This window comes from Anomaloglossus baeobatrachus, chromosome 11, assembly GCF_048569485.1.
Source record: "Anomaloglossus baeobatrachus isolate aAnoBae1 chromosome 11, aAnoBae1.hap1, whole genome shotgun sequence".
Lineage (NCBI taxonomy): Eukaryota > Metazoa > Chordata > Amphibia > Anura > Aromobatidae > Anomaloglossus > Anomaloglossus baeobatrachus.
The window spans coordinates 154,950,816-154,961,106 of NC_134363.1; the positions used below are offsets into that span (position 1 = coordinate 154,950,816).

General features: G+C 45.2%; 1 pseudogene; it reads right to left on the reverse strand.

The window, feature by feature from the left end:
* Positions 1–224: 224 nt before the first annotated feature.
* Positions 225–1,449, reverse strand: LOC142256745 (putative acetylcholine receptor chaperone; annotated as a pseudogene).
* Positions 1,450–10,291: the final 8,842 nt, after the last annotated feature.

Consider the following 10,291-nt stretch of genomic DNA (forward strand, 5'->3'; position numbering starts at 1 on the left):
AGCTGAGAATTGTGGTGGGTGGCCCTCTTTTGGCAGATTTGTTGTGGTTAGTGATGGGTGATCTCGTAGATACCCGTGATCGGCAGGTTCAATGAGATTTAAAAAAAAAAAATGGTTTGGGCCACAATTTAATCCCGGGTGTCTGGCCAGACACTGACCCCCATATAAGTCAAAGGAAACCCAAATCAAGTGCTTCAACATGGTGAAGAAAACCACTCTCATGGTTAAGATACCTTCATTTTCTTGGGATCCTAAAAGAAGGCCTCATTTCTCCTGTCACGTTTTTATCACGCAATTCCTCTTCAGGTTGGCATGAAATAAGCAGGCGACAAATGAGAAGGATCTCAAAAACAAGGGCATGGGCATATTGTTTCAAGGGATCTCCAACAAGCTGGTGGAAAAAGAGAATAACGAGTACTAGAAGGAGAAGGACAAAATTGGCAACATCTTCAGGATGTCCACGGACCAAAGTCAGGACAATTCCACATGTAAGTTCCAGGGAGCCAAACATTTTCCTTAAAGGGAACCTGTCACCAATTTTTTGGCCTATAAGCTGCGGCCACGACCACCGGGCTCTTATATACAGCATTCTAACATAAAAAACATTTTATAATACTTACCTGACGGTCGCCCTGTGGGCCTAATGGGCATCTCCGTTGTCCGGTGCCAGCGCCGCATCTTTTGGCCATCTTTGTTCTCCTTCTTCTCTAGCCACGGTGCATGAGGGGTCCGACGTCATACACACTTGCCGGCATTCAGGTTCTGAGCAGGCGCACTATGATCTGCCCTGTGTTTGGCAGATCAAAGTATTGTAGTGCGCCTGCGCAGGACCGGCGAGTGTGTATGAAGTAGACTTGTCATGCACCCAGACTTCAGAAAGAAGACAAAGATGGCTGAAAGAGGAGGCGCCGGCACCGGACAACGGAGACGGCCATAAGGCCCACAGCGCGACCGTTAGGTAAGTATTATAAAGTGTTTTTTATGTTATACCCCCGGCCTGTGCTCTTATATACAGCATGTTAGAATGCTGTATATAAAAGCCCGGTGGTGGTGGCCGCAGCGTATAGGCCAAAAAGTGGTGACAGGTTCCCTTTAATAGCCTCTTCAGTCCTGGGAGAGCCTTCAGGTAACTTTTATATGCCCCTTTCACCTGTACGCGTCCTTGCTGAGATTCGGAGTTAGCTTTATGGTTCCCTTTATGGTTCTTCAGATTTTGTGTTATACCATGCCTGAAAAAGGGACCTGAGAGTCTTGAAAGCTTGCTATTATTACCATCTTTTCAGTTAGCCATTAAAAGGTATCAACCACTGAGGACTTCAGTTTTTTTAAATAATTTTTTATCTCTACTGGCTAACACGGTACAAAGATATACTTTACCTGCATAAAAACGAAGAAATGCCCGAGCGCTGCAGACGCCTCGAATATGGTCACAGTCCTCAGAGATGCCATCTTGTCCGTCGGTGCCACACGGTGCGTTCACCAACGGTAGCTGAGCTGAAACACCAGGGAATGGCTACTACACAGTGCACAGAGCTTCAGTGGGGGGTGCATCTTGATCCCTCAGCAATTGTTTAATGACCCTTCCTGAGGTCCTCAAATTCGAAGACCTGGGGAAACCCTTAGAGAAACAAAGGTCTCCAAGTTAAATATGGAATCTATATACCAATCTGAACGCGAGTGACCCTCACATGAAAGCTTTCCGGCACATTTACGGTAGCGATGCAGTAGGGCTTCTATCTCTTAACACTTTTCTGCTGTCTTTATATTAATATAATGTAACGCACATCAAAGTGTATTGGGAAAGCTCGCTATCTGAGCTTGACGGTGTAAGTAATCTGTGTTTATGTGAAGACATTCCTCGGATATTTTATGTTCATTTTGTAAAAGCACTTTCAGTTTAAGCAATTTTCCTCTCCTCTTACAAGCCGAGACGATGAGTTACATCTGGAGAAAGGAAGTTCCTCCGAGAGACAGCTGGGTTTTATCATTTTCGGAGGCCCCACTGTTCGCCGCTCTTCTGATTACAAGCGAGGGGCCATTGGATGATTGCTTATCTTAAGGATGAGTTGTAGCTTGAGACATTTCTTGGAGGAAGAATGCTTATGGGAATCTTGTTGGATTTTTTTTTTCACATTTCCAGTTGAATGGTGACAGGATGTGCGCCATTTGGTATCATTAGCTTGCGCTTTGGCTCGTCGATGCTACACTACAGTCTATGAATAAATTATGAAACATTCCGTTGTTCTGAGAAAAAAAAGGAAAGACAACACTTTCAAATTTTCGTAAACTCCATGGAGGAATATTATGACAGATGTAGTTAGACTGGAAAGAATGTTTTCTATGGGCGGCTTAGTGACAGCACTGGGGTCAGGGGCTGAAAACTAAACATGGCTACATCTGCAGGCGGTTGTATGTTCTTCCATGTTTACATGAGTTCCCAGCACAACTATACATTAGAATGCGTCGATCTTCTCGGTAATTCTATTTTCTTATGTTTCCCTTTTTCCCCAGTTTTGCAGTTTCAGCCGACAATTCATAGCTGACAACAATGAAAGATTTGCTTCAGGTAAATACTTAAAATAAGGTTTCATGAGGGTGTACATTAGGAATAACACTATTTCTGGCCATTATATTGTCACACTAGGTATGGGGAAGTATCAAGCAAGCTGTGAAAGAAAAGAAGGGAAGGGGACCCCTGCATCTAAGAAAGGGGAAGATGGTGAACCCTGACCAAATATAGAACATTGTTTGGAGAACGAAAGGCACTCACCGGTGTTGCTGTTTCAAAAAGGACTTTATCCCTATGTCAGGTTATATGTGAAGGCAAACAGGGAGGGAGGAACATAAAGCACGTTAAACAACGGCAGTTTCACGCACACACACAGCGCTTCCACAGGTCCACAGGTGTGGACCCATGGAAGCGCCGTGTGCGGGTGGCGAAACTATGTGGACTTGTGGAAGCGCCGTGTGTGGGCACGAAACGATGTGGACCCGTGGAAGCGCCGTGTGCGGGCACAAAACGATGTGGACTCGTGGAAGCGCCGTGTGCGGGCGGCGAAACAATGTAGACTTGTGGAAGCGCCGTGTGCAGGCACGAAACGGCTGTTGTCCAACATGCTTTGTGTTCCACCCACCCCGTTTGCCTTCACATGTAACCTAATGTAGGAATAAAGTCTTTTTTGATACAGCAACACCGGTGAGTGCCTTTCGTTCTCCAAAAATGTTTCTATATTTGTGGCTTGTTTTGACTGTGAAAAGAACACCTCGGAACAATGTATCAGGGCTGCCAAAATGTGGTGGTATCTGTGATGTATACACAGTAAACGAGATGTCTGGATTGTATCTTCAAGCAAGCGTATGAGTCATTAAATCCCAACAGTGTGAATAGTGCCCAGGTTTTCCTTCTATGAACTTTCAACATTTGATCCCTGACCAAACCAACTGGTGGTCCCTGTGTCCCTCACCACCCTAGATAGGTTCTGCACCTATGCGCCGAGCAGGATACCTGACCCTAGGTATCCCTAGTGCTGGATCCTAAATTGGGAACAGGTCGGATGAGCTCTTCATCAACTCCACTAAACACTATAGAAGACACAGAGGGGAAAAGTGCATGAACTACTTATCCACAGATGACTCAGGCAGAAGTTCAGCACACATGAGTACAAGCCACCTGCTTGCAACCAGAGCTTGTATGAACTGAATAATATCAGCAGCACCAGTCCAGGGAAGATGGGATTATTTAAGCACAAGGGGAATACTGATGATCAACAGCTGGAGAGAAGTTTAGCTCCTCTGGGTCCTTCAGGGGAATAAATGAAAATATAGCAGGAAAGCTACCTAGGACGATAAATACTAACAGCAGGAACAACAGAAAGTCAGTGAGCATTTTGCACACTGTGACCTTCTATTGTCAGAAACCACATGACTGTGTCACGCATGACATGAATAATATGTATCCTATTTTCTTAAGCATTTTTCCACTGTGGGTTCCAGTCACTTTAAGCTTCATGTTGGTATTTATTCACTTTCAAAAGCTTATTCACTACTTTTACATTGATGGCCTAGCCTTAGGGGTACTTTGCACGTTGCGACATAGCTACTGCGATATCGTCGGGGTCAAATCGAAAGTGACGCACATCCAGCGCCAGTAACGACGTCGCAACGTGTAAAGCCTAGAAGCACCGATAAACGATCGCAAAAGCGTCGAAAATCGGTGATCTGTGTAGTGTCGGTCATTTCCATAATTTCGCTGCGGCGACAGGTACGATGTTGTTCCTGCGGCAGCACACATCGCTGTGTATGAAGCCGCAGGAGCGAGGGACATCTCCTACCTGCGTCCCGCCGGCCATGAGGAAGGAAGGAGGTGGGAAGGATGTTTACGTCCCGCTCATCTCCGCCCCTCTGCTTCTATTGGCCGCCTGCCGTGTGACGTCACTGTGATGCCGCACGACCCGCCCCCTTAGGAAGGAGGCGGGTCGCCGGCCAGAGCAACGTCACAGGTCAGGTAAGTGCATGTGAAGCTGCCGTAGCGATAATGTTCACTACGGCAGCTATCACAAGATATTGCATGTGCGACCGGGGCGGGGACTATCGCGCTCGGCATCGCTATCATCGGCTAGCGATATCGCAGCGTGCAAAGTACCCCTTAGAATAAGTCATTAATGTCTGATCACCCGGGGTCCGACACCTGGCACCCCTGCTGGTTAGTTGTTCTGGGTGCTGCCGCTGGCAACAGGCAGGTAGAAATGTTCAGTTCCGGAGCTGCCCCATCAACTGATAGTTGCCATGGCCGGGTACTGCACATCCGCCTCCCATTCAAAGCAATAGGAAGCGGATGTGCAGTACCCAGCCACAGCCGCTATCAGAAGATGGGTTGGCTCCGGAACTGAGCATTTCCAGCCACCTGTTATCACCGCCAAGACCGGTGCCAAGTGTCGGACCTCCATCGATTAGACATTGATGGCCTATCCTTAGGATGTTAAAGCAGTGGACAACCTCTTTAAGCCTCAGCAGTTTTTATTTCTGTGCTCTGCTTCTTTCTCTCTTCGGTCTCCCTTCCCCTCATAGACTTCTATAGGCAGGAGCTGTAATTTGATTCCTCATTGAATTGTTAGCGCCTACTAAATGACTACTGAGTGGGGGAAGCACCATTTTTCCTAATGGAGTTTATCTGTACTTGTACTTGTAATTTATGAAATAATAGTGGAGTTACTCTTTAAATAATGTCCCCTCCCCCAAACCATACACTATAAGGAACCTGTCAGTCGCTTACATGGCTGTAATGGCGCTGTAATACTGATTGAGTAGTTTTTCGTTTGTGAACCCTCCCCATACACACCTATTGCCAATCCACATTATACGCATATATAGCCTGGGTCTCAGCGTCCCATACACGGTAAGTTTTTTAACTGCATGAGAGGACACACACAAGCTAGGGACCCCAACGTAGAGAAATACTTTGGCGTAGTGTTGGGGCTCTTCTGCATTGATCAATTCAGTAGCTAAATTTCTCTTTATTCATATATTCATGGCAGTAATGCAGGTTCCATTTTTCACATTTCATTCTTACAAATAGCTATTGAATTTTTCATGTCAGTATTCACACAGCAGTTTCTGCTATTCCATGTATTCCCCTTCCATAGTCACTGGTGTGCATACCTTATCTCCCCATAGTGATGTTTTTTAGTTTTTTTGCACCCAGTTCAGACATAGAATGGAGTTCCAAACGTTATTCCTTAATGTTAGTAGTTTTTCGTTTGTGAACCCTCCCCATACACACCTATTGCCAATCCACATTATACGCATATATAGCCTGGGTCTCAGCGTCCCATACACGGTAAGTTTTTTAACTGCATGAGAGGACACACACAAGCTAGGGACCCCAACGTAGAGAAATACTTTGGCGTAGTGTTGGGGCTCTTCTGCATTGATCAATTCAGTAGCTAAATTTCTCTTTATTCATATATTCATGGCAGTAATGCAGGTTCCATTTTTCACATTTCATTCTTACAAATAGCTATTGAATTTTTCATGTCAGTATTCACACAGCAGTTTCTGCTATTCCATGTATTCCCCTTCCATAGTCACTGGTGTGCATACCTTATCTCCCCATAGTGATGTTTTTTAGGTTTTTTGCACCCAGTTCAGACATAGAATGGAGTTCCAAACGTTATTCCTTAATGTTAGTAGTTTTTCGTTTGTGAACCCTCCCCATACACACCTATTGCCAATCCACATTATACGCATATATAGCCTGGGTCTCAGCGTCCCATACACGGTAAGTTTTTTAACTGCATGAGAGGACACACACAAGCTAGGGACCCCAACGTAGAGAAATACTTTGGCGTAGTGTTGGGGCTCTTCTGCATTGATCAATTCAGTAGCTAAATTTCTCTTTATTCATATATTCATGGCAGTAATGCAGGTTCCATTTTTCACATTTCATTCTTACAAATAGCTATTGAATTTTTCATGTCAGTATTCACACAGCAGTTTCTGCTATTACATGTATTCCCCTTCCATAGTCACTGGTGTGCATACCTTATCTCCCCATAGTGATGTTTTTTAGGTTTTTTGCACCCAGTTCAGACATAGAATGGAGTTCCAAACGTTATTCCTTAATGTTAGTAGTTTTTCGTTTGTGAACCCTCCCCATACACACCTATTGCCAATCCACATTATACGCATATATAGCCTGGGTCTCAGCGTCCCATACACGGTAAGTTTTTTAACTGCATGAGAGGACACACACAAGCTAGGGACCCCAACGTAGAGAAATACTTTGGCGTAGTGTTGGGGCTCTTCTGCATTGATCAATTCAGTAGCTAAATTTCTCTTTATTCATATATTCATGGCAGTAATGCAGGTTCCATTTTTCACATTTCATTCTTACAAATAGCTATTGAATTTTTCATGTCAGTATTCACACAGCAGTTTCTGCTATTCCATGTATTCCCCTTCCATAGTCACTGGTGTGCATACCTTATCTCCCCATAGTGATGTTTTTTAGGTTTTTTGCACCCAGTTCAGACATAGAATGGAGTTCCAAACGTTATTCCTTAATGTTAGTAGTTTTTCGTTTGTGAACCCTCCCCATACACACCTATTGCCAATCCACATTATACGCATATATAGCCTGGGTCTCAGCGTCCCATACACGGTAAGTTTTTTAACTGCATGAGAGGACACACACAAGCTAGGGACCCCAACGTAGAGAAATACTTTGGCGTAGTGTTGGGGCTCTTCTGCATTGATCAATTCAGTAGCTAAATTTCTCTTTATTCATATATTCATGGCAGTAATGCAGGTTCCATTTTTCACATTTCATTCTTACAAATAGCTATTGAATTTTTCATGTCAGTATTCACACAGCAGTTTCTGCTATTCCATGTATTCCCCTTCCATAGTCACTGGTGTGCATACCTTATCTCCCCATAGTGATGTTTTTTAGGTTTTTTGCACCCAGTTCAGACATAGAATGGAGTTCCAAACGTTATTCCTTAATGTTAGTAGTTTTTCGTTTGTGAACCCTCCCCATACACACCTATTGCCAATCCACATTATACGCATATATAGCCTGGGTCTCAGCGTCCCATACACGGTAAGTTTTTTAACTGCATGAGAGGACACACACAAGCTAGGGACCCCAACGTAGAGAAATACTTTGGCGTAGTGTTGGGGCTCTTCTGCATTGATCAATTCAGTAGCTAAATTTCTCTTTATTCATATATTCATGGCAGTAATGCAGGTTCCATTTTTCACATTTCATTCTTACAAATAGCTATTGAATTTTTCATGTCAGTATTCACACAGCAGTTTCTGCTATTCCATGTATTCCCCTTCCATAGTCACTGGTGTGCATACCTTATCTCCCCATATTGAATTGATACCTGTCATGAAGAAATTTCCTTTCCTGTTCTTCTTTCATTGGTATTTGAAGTTTTATGGTAATGAGAGGTGGACTTGGGCATTGGGTCACCTTCTCTTACGCCAGTACCACCAGTTGCCTCTGGTGTTTGAATGACAAGTCACTGTTTTTTCAGGGACTTGCCTCCTGTTTGAAATTTTGCACCGGTGCCGTCATTGACAAGTACAGCGTGGGCATAGATTGATTTCCGGGTATTCAATGAAATGGCATCTGGGGTGGAGTGTGTGGAGATTGAGATCTAGGATCATTGACGTTTATTAGATCTAGTCTAGGTAATTGACTCAAAATTTCAATGTCACCGCTAATTAGTCATCACTTTTGCCTTGTGTCATGGAATCCATCATGATGGAAAAATTATTTATCATCACCAAATTTTTCCTGGATCATTGGAAGAAGTTGCTCTTAGTGGTTGGTGAGATCCCATTATTTATTCATAAGAGTGTTCTTAAACAAAATGGTAAGTGATGGATGTGAACCCCCCAACAAATGAATTGTCTTAGGATACTTTACTGTTAGCAGGACACAGGACTGGTATGCAGCAGACAGAAAACCTAAAGGGGCTTGACTAGGGTTTCACACCAGGTTTTCACCAGAGCCTCTAAAAGCAAGGGTGTTGCGCTGCAGGAAGAAATCTGGCGCAACTCAGGAAGACTGGTGCTGCAACAGCTGACTCCAGGAGTATGGACACAGACATTCTCTGATGAGGCAGGATCATCCGGGAGGGTTAATGCGACAGGCTCGGCTGATATGATTTGATGCAGCAGCGGCCAGTATAGTGGACTTGGCCAATAGGGTATAATACAACAGCAACCGGTATAGCAGACTTGGCTCATAGGGTATGATGCAGCAGTGGCTGGTGTAGCAAACTTAGCCAATAGGATACAATGCAGCAGCGGACGATTTAGGAGACTTGGTCAATAGGGTACAATGCAGCAGTATAGCAGACTTGGCCTACATAGTAGATGCAGCAGCAGATACATCAGGTACTGGAACATAGACAGGTTTTAGCAATATGGAACACAGCACTAAACAGTAGCAGCACTTAGGGACCAGACAACTAGCAATGTATAGACGATGTTGTCCAGGCACCTCCCTTAAGGGGAAGGTGCCTTAAATACTTGATGCCTCTCTGCATTAGGCTAAGAGGCACTTTCGGGTTAGGTCTTACTGGCCCTTGAAGAAAAAGTTCCCGCACGCACTCTAAGGGGTACTTTGCACGCTGCGACATCGCAGGCCGATGCTGCGATGCCGAGCGCGATAGTACCCGCCCCCGTCGCAGCAGAGATTTCCTTGTGATAGCTGCCGTAGTGAACATTATCGCTACGGTAGCTTCACATGGACTCACCTGTCCTGCGACCGTCGCTCTGGCCGGCGACCTGCCTCCTTGTTAAGGGGGCGGGTCGTGCGGCGTCATAGCGACGTCACACGCCAGGCGGCCAATCGAAGCGGAGGGGCGGAGATGAGTGGGTTGTAAACATCCCGCCCATTTCCTTCCTTCCGCATATCCTACGGAAGCCGCAGTGACGCCGGTAGGAGATGTTCCTCGCTCCTGCGGCTTCACACACAGCGATGTGTGCTGCCGCAGGAGCGAGGAATGACATCGGACTGTCGCGTCAGCGTAATCATGGATTACGCCGACGCTGCACCGATGATACGATTACGATGCTTTTGCGCTCGTTAATCGTATCATCTAGGCTTTACACACTACGATGTCGCATGCGATGCCGGAAGTGCGTCATTTTCAATTTGACCCCACCGACATCGCACCTGCGATGTCGTAGTGTGCAAAGCCCGCCTAAGAGTGCACTGGCGGCATGCACAGGCCCTGGCAGGAAGCGAGGATGGGGAAGCCACCAATGAGTGGCCGGGAGGGTGAGTGTGCCAGCATCCCCGCTGGGGGAAAGGAGCAAGACAGTGCGGGGATGCCGGTAAGGGCATTACAAAATACAGCAATTGGACTTCACAGGATGGGGGAAAAATGATTGCCTCTGATGAATCCCACTTCAGACTATTTGGGACATCTTGAAGAATGATTGTACAGAGAAGAAAAGTTGAGTTCTGTGTATGCCAACAATAAAGCAACCTGAGACCATTCGTGTGGGGGAGCTTTTCTTCTATGGAGGGGCTCACACACAATTTTACGTAGGAACACTGCCATTTACAGTGCCTACAAGTAGTATTCAACCCCCTGCAGATTTAGCAGGTTTACACATTCGGAATTAACTTGGCATTGTGACATTTGGACTGTAGATCAGCCTGGAAGTGTGAAATGCACTGCAGCAAAAAAGAATGTTATTTCTTTTTTTTTTTTTTAAATTGTGAAAAGTATATTCAGAGGGTCATTTATTATTCAACCCCTCAAAC